This window comes from Plectropomus leopardus, chromosome 15 (genome assembly GCF_008729295.1).
Source record: "Plectropomus leopardus isolate mb chromosome 15, YSFRI_Pleo_2.0, whole genome shotgun sequence".
Lineage (NCBI taxonomy): Eukaryota > Metazoa > Chordata > Actinopteri > Perciformes > Serranidae > Plectropomus > Plectropomus leopardus.
The window spans coordinates 13,121,720-13,139,871 of record NC_056477.1 but is presented as its reverse complement, the minus strand read 5'-3'; the positions used below and the strand labels follow the sequence as shown (position 1 = coordinate 13,139,871).

General features: G+C 41.0%; 1 protein-coding gene across 1 annotated transcript in view; it reads right to left on the bottom strand.

Annotated features, from left to right (window-relative positions):
- lrmda (leucine rich melanocyte differentiation associated) overlaps nucleotides 1–18,152 on the bottom strand; it is a 256,282-nt gene that overhangs the window by 206,759 nt on the left and 31,371 nt on the right. The gene's annotated exons all lie outside the window — the stretch shown is intronic.

Genomic DNA, 18,152 nt, shown 5'->3' with positions numbered 1-18,152 from the left:
AGGAACCTTCAGTAAATTTTGTAGTTTTTTGTTGTTGTTTTTTGCAAATAAGACCTCAATAATATTAATAATTACCAGAATATAAATAACAAGGTTGAGATAAATGTGATCCTGACTAATAATATAAGGCATGAATCTGGACTGGAGCTGACTGGCTGGGATTTTGCTTTATCAGAGAACTGTAGTGGCAGGCTTTAACACCAGCGTCACAACACATAGCTGCAGCTCATGGGTGACTGTACACTCACCATCAACCACATTATGTTAGAGACCCTGACTTTCGATGGGATCTTTTATAAAAAAAATCCCTGTTAGAATGCAGGTGCAAATTGATACGTGTATAACAAATACAATTAGAGATGTTTTAATATCTGTCAAATTCTGGTCGGCTGGTCGACTGGCTGGTCAATATACTGTTCTCCCACCAAATTTGCATTGGCCAGACAATAGTTGGTCTTATATTAATAATGACTTACGTAGGGTTTAAACATTATGAGATTTTCACGGTACAATAACTGTCTCAGAAAATACTGTGATGTTACGCAATTGTTATTACTGTCAGTTACAATGACCCATAAAGGATTGAAAACAGAGGGACTTTTTTTTTTTTAAACCAATATTTTGTTAATATAATTAAAACTTGACACATTTGTTATAGTATTATAAAAAGTCTCACTTTTGAAAAAAACTGAAAATGCTAAAATTCTCCATTCAGATGCATCTTTTTCAACATTGTAGACAAGCAAATGTACCTAGTGGGATAACCATCAATGTTCATGGCATGATATACCTTAAATCCCGTATACCTCTGCAACCCTAGACATGTGTCCACCAAAGTGTTTCCTTTTCTAGCTGAAAATGACAGTTATTGTTGTTTAGCACTTGTAGATGCCCTCTATGATGGTTGGTCTATGTGGTATTTATCCACTGTGACTGGATGACTGGTGACATTGAGGAACCCAATGTTTTATCCAAAGTTTAACATTTTTCAGCTTTCCTTTATCATTGGAAAATGGATAAATAATCATAGAAAACATTCATTCTTTAACTTTAACATAATGACTTTATGTGACTTTTTCCTTCCTAATAGCAATTCCAAAAGCTGAACTTGCATATCGGTTGATAATGAGTAACAAAAAATAAATAACCGCCATTTACTACTAACACATTTTCATGTCAAGAAGCTTAATTTTAAAAAGAAAAAGCAGAGGCCAATTCAAGTAAGTTTCTGGAGCAAGAAGTGTAAAGTTGTTAAAAAGCGTACCAGCCTTGAGGGATTCAAGTTTATCAATAAAATGTGCAAATTGCATCAGTGCATAGACTTGTGTACTCGCCAATACCCTATCTATCATTTTCAGAAGCTTCAAAGACATTTTTGATACTGATACCAGTATCAGAACAACTGTAATTATAACAGATAGGAAGTTGCAAAGGAGGTCATTTTAAAACGTAGTACGTGTTGTGTAACCCAATAGATTTCTCCATGAATGATTAGGAATGAAAACATGGTTACTGTATCTGCAATTCATCTACATTATGACTCTATCATTCACAAAGACAAAAGGCAGCCCTTGGTGCCAGAGGTTATCCATACACAGCTCATGCACACTACTGGTCTTAGATTACTCCCTTCAGCCATCCTTCACTTTCTCCTTCTCCTCCTCCTCCTCCTCCCTTTTATTTAGCGTTCTTGGTGACTGCTCATTTCGAGCACTCAGACAGAGGGGGGTTGAGCCGAACAGAGCCAAGCAGATGGATGCGAATTCAAAGTTTCCTGATCTTTAGCAGAAGTTATGGAGGGTTATCTTTGGCTGTATATCTGGGCCCTGGCAGCTCTCCCCTGGTGATGAAGGATTAAGCAGCACAGCTGTCTCTTCCCAGAATGATGCAGTGCAGTGCTCCCCGACACGACAGCATCACTTAATCTTAATGTCCGCTCCTCCAGCGCAGACGCACAGGACAAAGCCAATCAGCATCACATGCCACGGGGATGGACCCTACTGCCTGGCCCGGGAGTCTCTCACCCTCACAGGCCGATTAATCAACTTCAGACAGCCCAGTTCAATCCCAACCACAGCTCCCCCTGCTCTGATCTGCTCACTCTCTCACACACGCACACATGCACCCACGCACGCACGCATGCACGTGTGCATGCGACATGCACACACACACACACACACACACACACACACACACACACACACACATACACACTCTCTCTCTCTCTCTCTCTCTTGCTCTCTAACTGTTGTGATGTATAGAGCAGGGGAGGACTACCATGCAGGAACACTTATCAGATTGCAGTCCACATTATGCATGTCTTTGTGTTACACTGAGAGAAAAAGGTAGTGAGCAAAGAGGGAGGGAGTGGAGTAGGGGGGTGGCATATTGAATGCTTACACCTTATTTCTGTCACAGGCCAACTATTTGTTGTGAGATCCATGAGCTCCAATAAGGGCTTAAAGAATAATGACTAATGCTCATTTAAACAAATGACTCTCTGGGAGGTCCTAAGCAAGGATTTAAACCTGATATGATACCAGAGCCTTTACAAGGAGACAACACGCTCCCTTGCACTGCTGTCTTAACTCCTCATTTCATGTGATAGCTTAACAAGCTGGATACAGATCAGAGGATTGCATTAATGCATGTTGCACACAGACAAACCATACAAAATGGCTCACACTGCCCCCGAAGAAAGGAAATCCTCAGAGAATCTGCTCTGACATATCAAATGCAATTCATCAAGTCGCCCAACAATTACTACACCACCGTGAAGACAGACAGGGAAATAATATGCATGGCAGAATGATGTTTGGAAAACACACCCAAGTGTATGTTTATGACGTCCTGTAGAGCCCTGGTTATGCGCAGATATAGAATATTAGCTCCATAAGTTATTCTCAATTGCAGTCAGTCTCATTACCCACGGGCATTTCCCTGTTTCGTGGAATGATGAAGAGCATTTCTGCTTCAAGTAGAATAGTGGGGTGTATACAACATTAACACATGCAGGACTCTCAGGCGTCCTATCCGAAAGCCCTCTATGATTTAGGAGAGCTAATTTAGAGCAATAAGCATTGAACACCATGAAAGCATCACTGCGCTACTGGTATACAGTATGACCTTGAATAAGTAGTAAACCAACATAATGGGGTTCTTTATCTGAGGAATACTCTAATCTTTCTTTCACACAGTACCACTGCATCTAATATATGTGTGCTTATATAGTGCCTTAATAAAAGACATAAAAAGGAAGATGTTTACATTATTGTATCCCTTTCAGCACTGAACTGCAATTCATAACACAAAACCCCTCTTAGGCTTGACAATAAAGACCTGTTTTTATTGCAACAGAGTTCGTGGTTATAAACAAAGGGAATTCATCTTATTAGTCAAGTGATGCTATGAAGCAACTTCTGGTCAGATATGCAGCGCAATCTGGGCTTCATTTCTTTATCTGTCATGTCCAATCTCTTCACAGTGCAGCCTCTTAATCTAATAAGTTATTCAGGAAATATGATATTCACCAAGCAGCAGTGGTCATTTACACATACTTAAGTTATTTCTACCACAGTAATTGTTGTTGGCAACATCATAGTACCGCTCGGGCAGTTTGTGATAGTGTCTACGAGGGATTTTGCATCGTCCAGGCTAGGGGGAGCGTTCTGGCCAAAATGAGCAGAGCCCTTGGCAGATCTAATTGAGAGCTTTTCCACCACGTGAAACTGAGCAAAAAACAGAACAAGGGACACTCCTCTGCCAAACTACGCATAGCCAACTTTCTGTGCATTGTTACGCCGATATTTATTTGTGGATTGGAAATAAAAGTGTAGACATGGCAACATCAGGATCAAGGATGTTGTGGTCTTTTCCATCACAAGGCTTTGGTGTTCCAGATCGTGAGTATGGGTTGTACCAAGCATAGTTGTTAGCAATCTTCTGATAACTGTGTTCATCTTGGTCATTTCTAAGAAAGTCATTCCCATTCATATAGTGAGCTGAACTGCACATGCACTCACTCCACTGTTATTCATGAGGTTGTTTACCAGTTTGCTCCACCTGATTAGCCTGAGACCCTGACTCCCAAAAACCCACCTAGAGCTGGTTGCACTAACTTGACCTTACTAAGCCTTGTCTGAAACATTATGAGAGAATTCTCAGTCCACGTGTTGCAATCTATTTAAAAGCCTTACAGACCACTAAACATATTTATTTTCAAACATTAAGGGAGTATAATTGAGCCTAAAGTCAGGCTTTGTTAAGACCAGACTTTTGAATGAGCGTATTGTCTGTTGTACCAACCAAATTTAAACCTAGGCTTAATTACACCTGGTCTTGGTGATGGATGTTCATGTTAACACTCACGCCACCATGGCTATTGGCTAGCAGTGCATGCACTGCTAAGATACATTGTAAACAATTTCCCACTGTCTTGCTCATGTGTAAGTAATCATTTAGCCTTTGTGGCAATGCTATTAGTTAGACTGTTATGAAGAAATGTTAACAAGTCTCTGCTTACCTCACAATTTCAAAAATCTCGATTCACTTGCAATGAGTGCTTATGGAGAATATGAAGCACATACTGCGCCCATGATATAGTGCATGATATAAGCTGCTTCCTGAAATAATACTGTGCCATTACACTGCTATAGATTTCTACCTGTAGTGTGAAACCATCAATGGTCCTCTAATGATATGATGATAGAGCCAGGACATAGTTCCATTAATTCATCATTCTATATTCTCCTCCACAGCTTCCAGAGACCCTGCTAATGCAGACATCATCTCCTGTCCCACGCACATAATAAAGGCCTGTCAGATCCGCAGCGTTATTAATTAGCACTTCTCTGAGGTGAAATTCAATCAATTGCAGGCCCTCTGATAGCTTTTTAGAAGCTTATGCAAATCGAATGTGACCGAGCCCTGTCGCTGCCACAGTGGCCGCCAAGGAGGAAACCTAGCTGCACTGCACAGTCACTCCTCTCCTCCTTCTCCTCCTCCTCCTCCTCCTTCTCCTCTTCTTGCTCCTGTCACGGTGCTAACACATTCATTACTTTAACATTTGAGCTCTCATAGCTCTGATAGCATCAGGGAGGGTGAGAAAGAGAAAGGGATGGAAGGAGGAAGAGGGGGGTCTTAATGTTCATTTAATTAGAATTAGACATATGGCGTATGGAGCAGAGAGGGTGACAGGCCCTGCAATGACTCACCTGAGGGGAATGGAGAGGCTGCACTCAGACACCATGAGATCATAGGGGTGCAATAATGGATGGACAGAGGTATTTGATCTGAGTGGGTTGACTACATCTTCATGCTTTGAATTAGTATGGATCTATATATCATAAGAGGTTAACTTAAAGAAGTATTTTGTTGCTGGTAAGGTGGCCTTTTAGTAGTAGTAAGTAGGCCGTCTATGGAAAAAAACACTTTTGCTCAAGAGGTAGAAAACCTACAACTACCAGAATGCACTGTGCTGTGCAAGACCAAAACACACCTCCGCTGGTTAGTAACTTAATGTGAACTTGAACATGTGAAACAATTGTGGCCAACCAGCAAGAAACAATCCTGTGTTACAGTTAAATGGTAAGCTAAAACACGTGTGTGGAAATATTTGAGGCATGAATTATACAACTCAGTAACAGAATCTCTCTCTCTATATATATGTATATATTATTGGAATTGGTATTGGTTATCCACCAAATGAGTTGTTATATATTGGCATACTGGACATCAGCAAAAAAAAACAAAAAAAACAGTATCATGCATTCCTTGTCCACAGTGGCAGCGTGGGTTGTGGGCAATATGAAAACGTCAAAGTACAGCCTGAAGTTCAAGCAATGACGTGTTCTGCATCAATTTACATCATCCAGCGGAGTTTCAGTGGAAGGGAGGATAGATGTCTAGACACTGGCTGTGTGGAGGTAATTTCATAACAGTTCCTCTACACAAGCCCACATTGTTTCGATACAAAGCTGGTTTAAAATCTGCTAAGTATCCATTCAATGTAATAAGAAACCACCAGCTATAATACATCATTGTTGTAAAGTGAAGGCCTCTCTCTGTCTTTGAATTATTTCAAAAAATAAAAGAATTTCATTTTCAAATGCTGTGCGAAGGCAAAAGGATACAAAACGAATGTCATGGTTCTTCTGTGATTATAAAGACAGACTCAAGCTTTGGCTACTGTACAGTCGTATATCACTGCAAATGCACACTTACATGCAAACATGTGAGGATGAGGACGGCTAATGGCTCCAAAATCTCTCCCAGGAACCCGAACATTTTTCATGTCCCTGTAAACGACTGTCTGTGGCAAAGCTAACGGCGTCGGACGCTAATTGATCTGCGCCTTTAATGCGTGTGAAACAAGGGAGTGCCGAGCAATGCTGCAAAACTGTCATCTCAGCCTTTTTCCTTTAATGCAGCCATAAATCCTGCAGCCGTCGCCCCCTCAGTCAGATGTTTTCATTACTACCATATCAGTTTTATTGAAATTACTGACATCTGCATGTTTCAATAATTGTAGGTCCTGCAAAGCTGTTGTAGCAATTTTTAAAAGGGGAGGGGGGGGCTGCATTCTGGATCAATTTTCTGCTCTCGAGGGACAAGAGAGGGAATGTGGTATTGGAAAAGGCACAGAGGGCCTGATAGATTGTGTGGTTACCCCGTGACGGAGACAAACAGTTTAATCCGGTGTAAATCGGCAGGCGCAGTGTGAGATTGTTTTATACAGAGATGTAAATTGCATTGTCAAAATCAGTCATCTTCCAGGTATGGGGCTTAACAGGAGCCACTTTAGAATGGGAAAGACAAACGCTTATCTCACTCCGCAAACCCTGGGGGGAGGCACGGAGCCACCTGGAGCTAGCTCTCTCTTTGTGAGGACAAAACAGCGTCAAATGAGAAGAAGCACAAATACCTGCTGAATAAGGTGTTTGGGATTTATCAAAGCTGAAAACTATGACACAAATTTGTACATGTAGCCGGCTGCACTGTAGGTTCTTATCATTTCACTGTAATGGGATCCCGGCGCAGCGCAAAACAAACAACACCACAAACCTAATATAATAGACAGTATGAGACTGGGAGGTTACGGCGCAGAGGTAATGCATGTGTTCCTCCTGTTTGAATTATCTATGGTCTATCTATGCATAATGCATACTGGGATGGGTCCCATTATTATGGCGTAGCCGGGCAAATGAAATATCCCTGGAGTTTTCTCAGCGACACAGTCCACTAAATCAATGCAGCATTTTGATAAAGCTGTGTGTCTAGATAATAAGTCAGCAATAACTACTTGCAATCATTTCATTAGGTACAGTATGGATGATACAGTTAGGGAAATGAGAAAAAGAGGGTTGAGTCTCTAATGTGGAAAGTGCTGGCTCTGTGCCTGTGTGTATGTGTGTGTGTGTGTGTGTGTGTGTGTGTGTGTGTGTGTGTGTGTGTGTGTGTGTGTGTGTGTGTGTAGTTACTGCACTGCTTTACTTGAGAGTTTAGGCCTGTGAAGCAACAACATGTGTGCGTGGTAAACGTGTGTGTTTGGTGTGAGTGGGACTAGACTGATGAGGCTTTAGTATATCTGTCAGGCACAGTTTGGGGATTGGAGGAGTAGGCGTGCAGGAGCCGGTGGCCATACATCTCTATTACACTAGATGGTCACCACAGTGGCCAGCTGTTTATTCTCATTAGCTCACACGTTGGCCGTCCAAACAGACTCTCTGCAGCCTTGCACGAAGCCAAGTCGATTGTGGTCCAAAGCAGTCCAAAACAGATGTAGTCACATTTGAAGCATGCTGTTTTTTTTCATTGTTAAGTCAATGCATATTTTAACAGTCAGTATATTGGAAAAACCTGCACTGCAAAATGTGGAGAAAATACCCACAAAAGGCTCACAGAGCAGAAAGTATATCGGCAAAAATCAATATTGACGATCAATTCTACCTTACAGCCACTCGATAATTCCCCCCATATTTCCTTGCACTGCTCCGCAAAGAAATTCAGGATATAACGTTCATTTTCTGTATTACAATAGTCGTCTGTCGTGTGCTGAAAATGCAGCCGTGTGACAGTGAGGCAGAAGTATTAGCAGGCTCTCTTGGTGTGGGATATGAGAGAAAAGGCTGCTTTTTCATAGCCGTGCACAGACAAGGCTGCAGTGAGAAAAGCTAATGGCTATGATTAATGACAAAGGGCCAGAGGAGAGCCGGGACACAGACGCTACATATATCATCCTCTCCCATCAGTCAGTGCACCTCCCAGGACCCTCTCGGCAGAAGGGGGGAGAGAGGGAGAAGGAGGTGGAGGAGGAGGGGAGGTGGAAGTGAGAGAGGCAGAAACAGAGATGAGGGAGGAGAGAGAGAGTTATCTACTCCCGGTGCTTTACACGCAGGAATTGCTTCTCTCTTTCTTCTTGGGGGAAAGTGAAAAAAACAAGTGACAAAGAGGTGATAAGGTGAACAAGAAAATGGCGTGTAAAATAACTGGGAGATATTCTGTGAGAGAGGAAGAGAGAGGGGGGGACGGGAGAGAGCAGTCTGTGATCGTTCCTGATTTCAAGCAACTTGACTCTTCGCATGCCGAAGCCACATTTCCAAGGTCTTATCTGCCATATGGTCTGCCCTGTTTAGATGATTTATTAGGTGAGGAAAAGCGCACTGATAAATTTTACTGTGTTTCCCTGCATAGGCAACCCGTGGTGTCAATAACAAAACTCAGGCGTCTTTAATGAAAACTTTCAGTACCAAAAGGGTAACCATCTATTTATGAGTCACTATAATATTACACCGGCAAAAAGAAATTATCTGTGCTTCTCACGCATGCTACAAAAAAGGGCCTGAATTGGAGCAGGGGGGAGAGCACAGATCATATCCATATGTCAGCAGCTCCCAAGCACCCTGCATTTAACATGGCGCGGGTGTATTTCTGCTTAATTGAAGCATTCAGCTGTTTACAGCTCACACAAAAACAGCAAGGGTTTATTTATGGCCAATTATAGAGTAGTGTTTTGAGTGAAGGAGGCCCATTATGGATTCCAGCCCTTTTGATTCTAATTAGTCACTGTGTTCAGGTTTTTGGTTTACATGCCTGATTTACTGGGGGGGTAGGCGGTGGGGGTGGGAATTAATTTCCTATTAAACAACATATGCCCGTTACTAAATCAGACAAAAGCTTGCTGAGAAACAAGACGTGAAAACAATAACTGTAGAACAACCTGCTTTTGTGTTGCAGTGCTCACCTCTCCGCTCTCCTTTTTATGTGCAGATATTAAAAAATAAAAAAAGGGTTTATGAAAAACAAAAATCTGATCTAACAGGGCTTTATATAGTGTATAATTAAATCTTCATAATCATGTCAGTCTTTTATATCTTAAAGACATGGGAAGGTTTAGGTTGTAATGTTTAAAGAACATAAGCATAAGAATATAACAGATGTTATAGACCACAAAGGTGCGACCAAGTCATTGTTTTTCGAGTCACAAGTTAGTCTTAAGTCATGGCACTCAAGTCCCAAGTTAAGTACCAAGTCAAGACTGACCCTAGTCCCAAGTCCTAAGCTCTGAATAAAATCCTGAACAAGACATAATGCACTCTTTACCAAATGCAATGCCATTTTAATAACACTATTTACAAAAATCTTGAATGCTTTTTAAAATTTGTATTTATTTGTTAAAACACATTTGTTGAATGTAGATAAGTCTCAGTCTCCAAAGTTTGCCTCACATGTTTAGCATTCTGCAATTATTTTTTTGTTGACCACCACATCATTCTTGTAAGCAAATTAAATTATCTTTGGTATAATTTGTTCATTCTTCATGGTTCTTTCTTGCAGACTGATTGGATGCTGCTGGATTGGTTTAAACAAAGAGGATCTCTGGAATTTGGTGTTGCCTTGAAGGGAATAAATATTGTGAATGTTAGCTGATTTAGGAAATGTACAGATTTGGGCCATACCTTTTAAATAACATGCTTCTTAATCTTTGAGCTTGGGGGAAGGTTGCAAGTCAGAAAGTTTAAGTCCCAATGAAGTCACAAGTCATCAGGGCTGAGGTCCAAATCGAGTTGCAAGTCTTATCTGATTTTGTCAAGTCAAGTCTTAAGTCATTTAATGTGGGACTGACTCAAGCCCAAATCATGTGACTCAAGTCCACACCACTAAGAGACTATACAAAACCTACAATAATTCCATTACTTGTTTTAAAACTTGTTAGGCAAGACAGTACAAAGACAGAAGTATGGACTGTGTTTGTGATTGCAAAACAGAAAGACTCAATGGTTTTCTTTGCACCCTCCTTGCCTTATAAACTGATGCCATGTGTAAGCTATTCATTACATGAAAACTGTTTGCCAAACATGTGCCAACAGCTTCCCAACAATGAACTGTTAATTTGCAACTAAATGGGAGTCAAGATTTCATTTGCAAACCAAAGCTGGCCCCTTTGAAGTACAAATATCCCACACTGAGCAAGTCAGAGTCATAAGGGTCACAGAGGACAAAAGGACTGATTCACAGAATCACTGTCAATATGTTACTAAAATTTTTAAACGGCCACCAGTTTTCATAATAAAACAATAACCCACAGCGAGGCGAGTGAAACATAATGGCACAGCATGAACATAAAATTGTATCTAAAATCTAATTACTAAGAAAAGAACATCATAAAAAATAACTGATGCGTAAGATTTAATGCTGTTCTCTTGTTTTATGATCAATGGATAACCAGCACTGCTCTACTTTGTTCCTCTCTTAAAGCTTTTTGACTTATTTATGGTGACTGTGTAGCAATTAATATTGCACGGGCTGCATTGTCATTTTTCAAGCCATTTCCCAGGAAATGTTCTACACCCCGTAATGGCCCCTCTAACGCTGTAGCTGTCATGTCCTGGACAGCTGCATTTTTACAAGACAAACTCAGACACGTCACACTCATCTCTCTGTGGACTAACTTGCTGCTCATTGCCACACAATAAACACACACACACACACACACACACACACACACACACACACAGACCCACACAGAGGCCAAGGCCAGCAGCTGTTAATAGCTGCATGGAAAACTTTGATTAATATTTCACCCCTTGTTGCAGGGCTGCTGAGCGAGTGTCACCTTCCAAACAGTGTCCCGTGAAACCTTTTCTTTCAGGGCCCCCCGCTTTGGCAGGTGGAGATGATAAATCTGTTAGGAAGATCCTCCAAAACCTCATCAGGCTAATTACAGTGTAGCCATGCAGCTCTGATGCATGTCTACGTCTGTGCCTGGCTGCACACGTGTTTAGGTGGAGGTCTGGACTATAGCCAGGTTAGCAGTGCAGGAGCATGCTTTGCAAAGAAATTGAGTCCTCAGCTTTCAAATTAGCTAGCTCTCAAGTAGAATTCAAATGACTCCTCTCATGTTCATTCTCAGTCTCAGTGCGCTCAGAAACCTGAGGCATCGGTCCGATCAGATTCAGCCGGCCATGCTCGGTCCATCTCAGGGGACGGTGTTTGGCTGCGATACATAACAAACACATGAAGGGTGTGAAAACAAACTTGGCTGACACACCTGGATGTAAATAGTTATGTTCCACTGAGAGTGGGTTTTTTTTTACGGTTGTTATCATTAAACTGGATGGACAAGGTGACAAAAACCTTGAATATCAATATAATGTGCTGTTTCACAGCTGCAAAATGCTGACAACAAATGTGACAACATCATTAAGTCGAAGCACAGCCTGTGCATACAATGGTTTCAGTGTTACATGAAGAAAAAATGCTTACACCAAAAAAGATGTATGACGCACCTTGGATGCTTTTCACACAGAATGAGTCAACCAAATAAAAACAGAAATGTATTTATATTAAGCTACACAGAAAGCCTATTTGGCTTTTATATGACCATTGGTATAGATGAATACAGGAACATTTAAAAGAGGTTGAGGCTATACTATTCATACACATTATAGTATTTTTTTAGAAAAACAATTGATTCACTTGAGTATTAGGAATTATATTTTTTCTAGATCATTTTTAATGCCTGAATCAATAAAATTCAAATGTGAATGGTGAAAGAAGTTGCTGTTTTTACCGCAGGGATTTACAAGTTTCAATTATAAACAAAACCACAGTGTGGTAACAGAAAATGGTGGATGGTTCGAGAAAGGCCCCAGCCATCCCAACGCAAATTCCCCGCCAAACTTTCTGTTGCTGCAGTTAGACCCAGTCTGATGTGAATCCCCAAAATTGTATAGTTTTCATTAATTCTATTGTACATGTAATATACAGGTATATAAAGTTTTTTGAATATAGCATCCTTTCATAGTAGGAATAGCTATCTTATATATATATACAGTTATTTTATTTGCTACATTTCTATATAGTATATGCTGCTGAAATAAAAGTCAGAAAGACTGACTGAGATGTGCATTGTTTTTGAAGTTCACTAAGTGAACTAAAATCTCAAAACTTAAAAATTGCAATTCAAAATAAATAGTCAACATAGTACTGTGACAGTATCGAATCGTGGTAAGCATATAAACTAGATTATATTATACAGCTATTCAAAATCCATGATAATGACTGCAGACTTCAAATCACTGACTTGAGACAATGTGCTAATAATGTGTTATCAATTATAACCTGTTTGCCTCCATCTGCTCACCCAGACTGAATGTGACAACAGCACCAATAACACCACAAAGACATGTGTATGAGAGAAATATGAGCATATCTGTGTCATCCCACACCTCGGCGTGTATACTGCCGCATGGCACAGCTTCTCTGTCAGCTGTTGTCTTTTGTTTCCACACACCTCACACTGGTTGCAGCACCTGTCTTTCCCATTCCTCTGTGAAGACTGTGCAGTAGGATAGAGGATGGAGAAAGTGTGTGTCACCTGGGGTCCTCTGACTGAGAGAGGCTGTCATGCCCATCACTGCCCCAGCAGGCCCGCCAATCACACGCAGGCAGGCCCACGCTGAGACAAGGCCAGAGAAAACAAGCAAACAAGACAACAATCGACAACAATCTTTAAACACGCTTGTCATTCTCCTCTGAGAGATTTCCATTTCAGCTACTTAAGCGGCACATAAAAACCCGACAGCCATCGCCAACAATCTCTAAACACAACTCTGGTGTTCTCCCTCCTCGGAGAGATTACAGATTTCCAGCCATTTAGTAGAGAATGAGAGGCGTCTGCAGATTGAGGGGATTGGCACAGCACGCATTGGCGTGTCGCAGCCTGACTGGGTTGAGCGCGGTGTGGCGTGTCATTTTTGGGCGCGCTGTTGCTCAACATCAATCGAAATCGATGGCGTCTCCACGGGGGCAGGGAGGCCTGTGGAATAGAGGAGCTTCTCAGGTCTGTTTGAACTCATTTTCTTTTCTGGGCGGTTGCCCCCTCGCTCAGCCCCCTAAGGCATCTCCCTCACAGCAGGCCCTGACAGCTTGACACATTGACAGCTGCCGCTGAATGACAACTGATTTGTACAAATTTCAAGCCTTATAAATCTACCTGTCACAACAAGAGCATAAAAGAGCTCGGACCCAGCAGGTAATTCGGAAGTGGTGGGGGAAGAAGAAAAAAGGCCTGCTTCCTCCTCCTCCTCTTCCTCACACCTGACAGCCCAGTCTGTGAGGGAGAAAGAAAAAGATAGGAGGGTAGAGAGGATAAAAAAAAAAAGACAATATGGCTCTTTTTCCCCTTTCCTGCTAGTATACCATCATCTTCTCTTCAGGTCCACTTTGAATAAGAACTGATGAAACCATTTTCTTATCAACAGGCGATCAATCGTCTCATTTAGAGATTATAAACAAGGATTGAAAATGGAAAAATGCAATTCTGTTGTATACCAACATTAAAGCAGCGCCACCTGCTACTCACAGGATTATCACATCGGTCTGTTTCTCAAGGCTCTCACTGCGTAAATGAGCAGGGCCTTTTTACGGTATTTAAACAATATCCAATACTGCACCACTGTAGTGCCCCTAACTCCTCACTCCCCCTCCGCCTTTCATCTGTTGGTAATGGCAGACCTGGCGGGCAAGGCCTATAGCTGCAATAAATCCTCTTCAGGAGTATATCTTATAGCTAGATATAAACTATGAGAGACGGGGGCAGAAGAAAATCAATACAAGTGACAAACAGAGAAAAGGGTTTATAATTCTAAATGAGTTGTATGTCTCATTTTTACAGGGATGATGGCTTGTCTGTTGCGGACAGTAGCAACAACTTACTAGATTCTCCACAAATGTAACTGTGATGACTGCTCTTCTATAAATTTATGTTTCATTGTTAACCCATTCTATAACCCATTGCGAGGGACAAGCCTTTTCTAGGATGTCTATATCTATGATTGCTGTCATCTGACACCACCCAGATCCACAGACTTATTTGATGGGATGTCTGTAAGCCAATCACAGTGTTCCACATCATCGAAAGTGGACAGCAGTAGAGACACACCCCCTTTTTACAAACATGGCCGACTGAGAAAAAGAGATACACATTTTAGTCTGTAAATCATATTGTTAAAGTACATAATTTGTGAATTTAAGTAAACACAAAATGTTATTTTACTTACGCAAGCCAAAAAGATATATTAAAGATTTATAGCTTTTACTTTAGATTTTTTCAAAAATATTCATCCACTGAAATGGACAATGGATTTGAGTGTCACCTAAACAATGAATAGGTAAATACAGTTTAAACAGGGAAATACTGTTCTAAGTTTATTTTCTATAATGTATCACATTGATTACGTTGTTTTCACAAGACACTTGAGGAACTGTGGATATTGTCGTGATGACAAATACAGTACAAATGCATTTTAAAATATCAATTTATTCATTGATATGAGTTAACCATTCATTAAAAAAATATTTTACATTTTTTGTTACCATTGTCATTGTTACTATTAAGTGATTTCTATATTAAGAATTCTCATCCATTACTTATTTGTTTATTTATTTTAATTTATGTTTTATGATGTAATGTTTGGGTGAAATTAAAAAATGTTACATGACATGCTGCTGACTTGTAGCTATTACAGCTGACCTGCATGCTTTCTGTAAACAGTCCATTAAGATAAAGCGCAGTGATGTAACACTGCAGACTTCTACTTGTGTTTGGCTTCACTTCGAGCAAAAATGAGAAACAGATCAGGAGATAACAGCGAGGAGGTCATCCAGTTTCTCTGTTACAACTCTGCCATGCTGGGCTTGGCATGCTCCCACTGTTAAACAGGAATCAAATAACTGACCGATGACACTTCTTGTGCTTGTTTACTGCTGGTTGTGATAGATCTGGTACTGCTATAGGCGATGACTGGGACCAGACTGAATCTGCAATGCAGGCTGTTTTATGTGAAACTGCACTGTTTGCATGCAATCTGACAGTCGGTAATATGTGTTTTGTGGATGGGCATGAGTCATTAAACTAAGATTGACTGCCACAATTATCAGAATGTCAGCGTGCTACAGCACTGAGTGGATGCACATTTTCGTCTGCAGCGCGGATCATGAATGGCTCTGAGGGCGGCGGCTGTGTGAAGTCAGGTCTGACGGAAAGAGAACTCCCTGCTTTCCTAAAACTCACCGACTTCCTCTTTTCAATATTGCAGTTAAACCTCTCCTATTTGCAAGTAGGCAAAACACTCTAATCCTCCATTTGTGTGTATTCATCCCTGTCCTAAATGTGCCCTTCCGCACTCTAACCCTCAAAGACCCTTCCCTTCATGCAGCCACCGACCCTGCTGTTTGATTAAGACTTAGCCCCACTGCTTTATCCCTGGACAGGACCCCGGCTGGGCCAAAAAGCACGAGTTAAGCAAAGGGATTATCAGTGCCACTCCCATTGAGGCAGTCAAACTGTCACACAGATCAAAGCGGCTCCCAGCTGAACCTCAGTCATTTAAGGCAGGTGTCCTCTCATATTTTAATGCCAGGACAAGTGCATGAACTCAGCTATTGAAAAAAAAGAGGTGCTGCGGGACTGTTTGCTGGCCATAATTGGAATGGCTGCCGTACATCATCTGAGGATTTGTTTCCAGTAAGTCATGTTGAATGAAGTGTAAAGTGCAAAGCTAAATAGGATTGTTGTGTATCCCTCATTAAACTTTTGTACATTAATCAGCAGGACACATAATCTGTGTGTGTGTTTCAATTTCTTTTTGACGTCAAGTTTATTAACTTACAGTCTGACACTAATTATTTTACGCCTCACATGAAATAAAACTTAAAATTGTATGGATAATGCTGAACATGACTGTGCAATTCATGTCAGCAGTAGAGAGGACCAGTAAATATTAGGTTTTGTTCTGTTCTTTATTTTACTATTACACAAGTCTATAGTTAATTGTTGATTAGTTGATGATTACATTATTGCCTCTAAAAGGAAAATTTAATCAGGGTTACCACACATTTTCACAGACAAAATTTCAAAAAATTTCCATGACTTTTTAAGGACTCCTAATAATGACGTTTTGTTTTGGGGTTTTTTTCTTGCCTGACATTTTTCAAACATGTCAGAATCAAACTCTATTCAAACGTAATTTCAGCTAGCTTGCATACGCAAAGAGAGACACAACAAGAAAAAAAAAAAATGAAGAAACATATGTGATGCTAAACAAAAGGTCACACATCGACACATACTGGAGCCACAGTACGTCTGCAGCTACAGAAAAAGAATTTGCTGTCAAGTAGAGGGCTATTCACAACTATTTCTGTAACAATCTCTTTGCACAACAAATTCCACAACTTTTCCACAACTTTCAATGATTTTCACCAATTCCATGACTTTTCCAGGCCTGGAAAATGTGATTGTGATATTCCATGACTTTACCAGATCTTCCATGACTGTGGGGACCCTGATTAATATACAAAAAACATTTCAAATGAATGCCGTAATATGTTTTTGACAGCTGTTATTTACACAAAACACAACAGCAATAGAGCCATAGTCAGATGTTTTCACTGTGAGATCACAGTTGACGACAAGAGTCCTGTTATGTCTTGATAATTTGGGAACATTGGCATGACAAGCATTGGTGCCGTAAATAAGTGAACACAGACTCTGGCGTGACACCGCTCCAGCGGGAAGACAGCCTAAACTCGACACGTCCCCAAAGACCTCCCAAATAACGCTGGCGCAAATTCACTTCCCTCAGAACCCCCGAAAACAACAGAGAAAACAAAGGGGTGGGGAAGAGAAGAGGAACAAAGACATTAAGAGCAAATGAGATAAAGAAAGATTAATAAATAAAACAGATAAGCAGGAAGATAAAAAGAGAGGGTGATTGCTGAATAGTCACACAATCATTAAAGGCTCTGAATGGTTCTTATTATGGCATGTGAAGCCCAGCTGGCCTTGGATCCAGCAGGTCGGCTGCAGTTCAGCTGAGGGTCTTGTGATCCGGGGTGGGGGAGGGACTTGGCTACAGGAGGAGGAGTTGGGACTTGGTGGGGCAAAGGGGATGACGGATGGGCCTAGGGGTGAATGCCAAAACCATAAATCCAACCCCAGCCTGACCCCGAGTTCCTATAAAGTTTATTTACATTTTCACATTGCGTCCACCTCTAAAACGTCTATGTTTAGACATTTCAAAGCAGCGTGACGTGCCCATTTATCTTGCCACCAAGCTCTCGCAGAAGACAGGGAGCTGGGACCAGTTTATCCCACCCTGAGCTGGCTAACTGTCTGCTCATATCCTCACTTGTTCAAGGATCACTCAAAGGATCTTTTATTAATTGCGGGTTTGTGTAGGGAGTTTCTATTTATATTCCCCGGCAGCCGCCTTTGCAGGTCGCCTGCTGAGCTGAGCGTGCTCGGAGGCATTTAGGCACTTTTAACCTTCCTTATATTGTGTTTGATATCTTTCCCACATGTTATCCCCAGTCTCATTTACTAATGTTTATTTGCATTGATTTAAGCCTTTATTTAAAGATTAAATTAGATTAACTGGAAGACATTGGCAGTAAAGCGCTAACCACAGTATCACATTTCCTACTGCGGGGTGTCATGGGGATCGTGTCTATTTACACTTCAGTTCCTTTAATGATTTTCATTCAGAAAATCAGTTTAGTGTTTACTCTCATCAGTCCTGCTTAGACTGATGTCTGGCAACTTTGAGCACAAAACTGCTCGACTGTAATTAGCAGTAGCAAGAATTCACTGT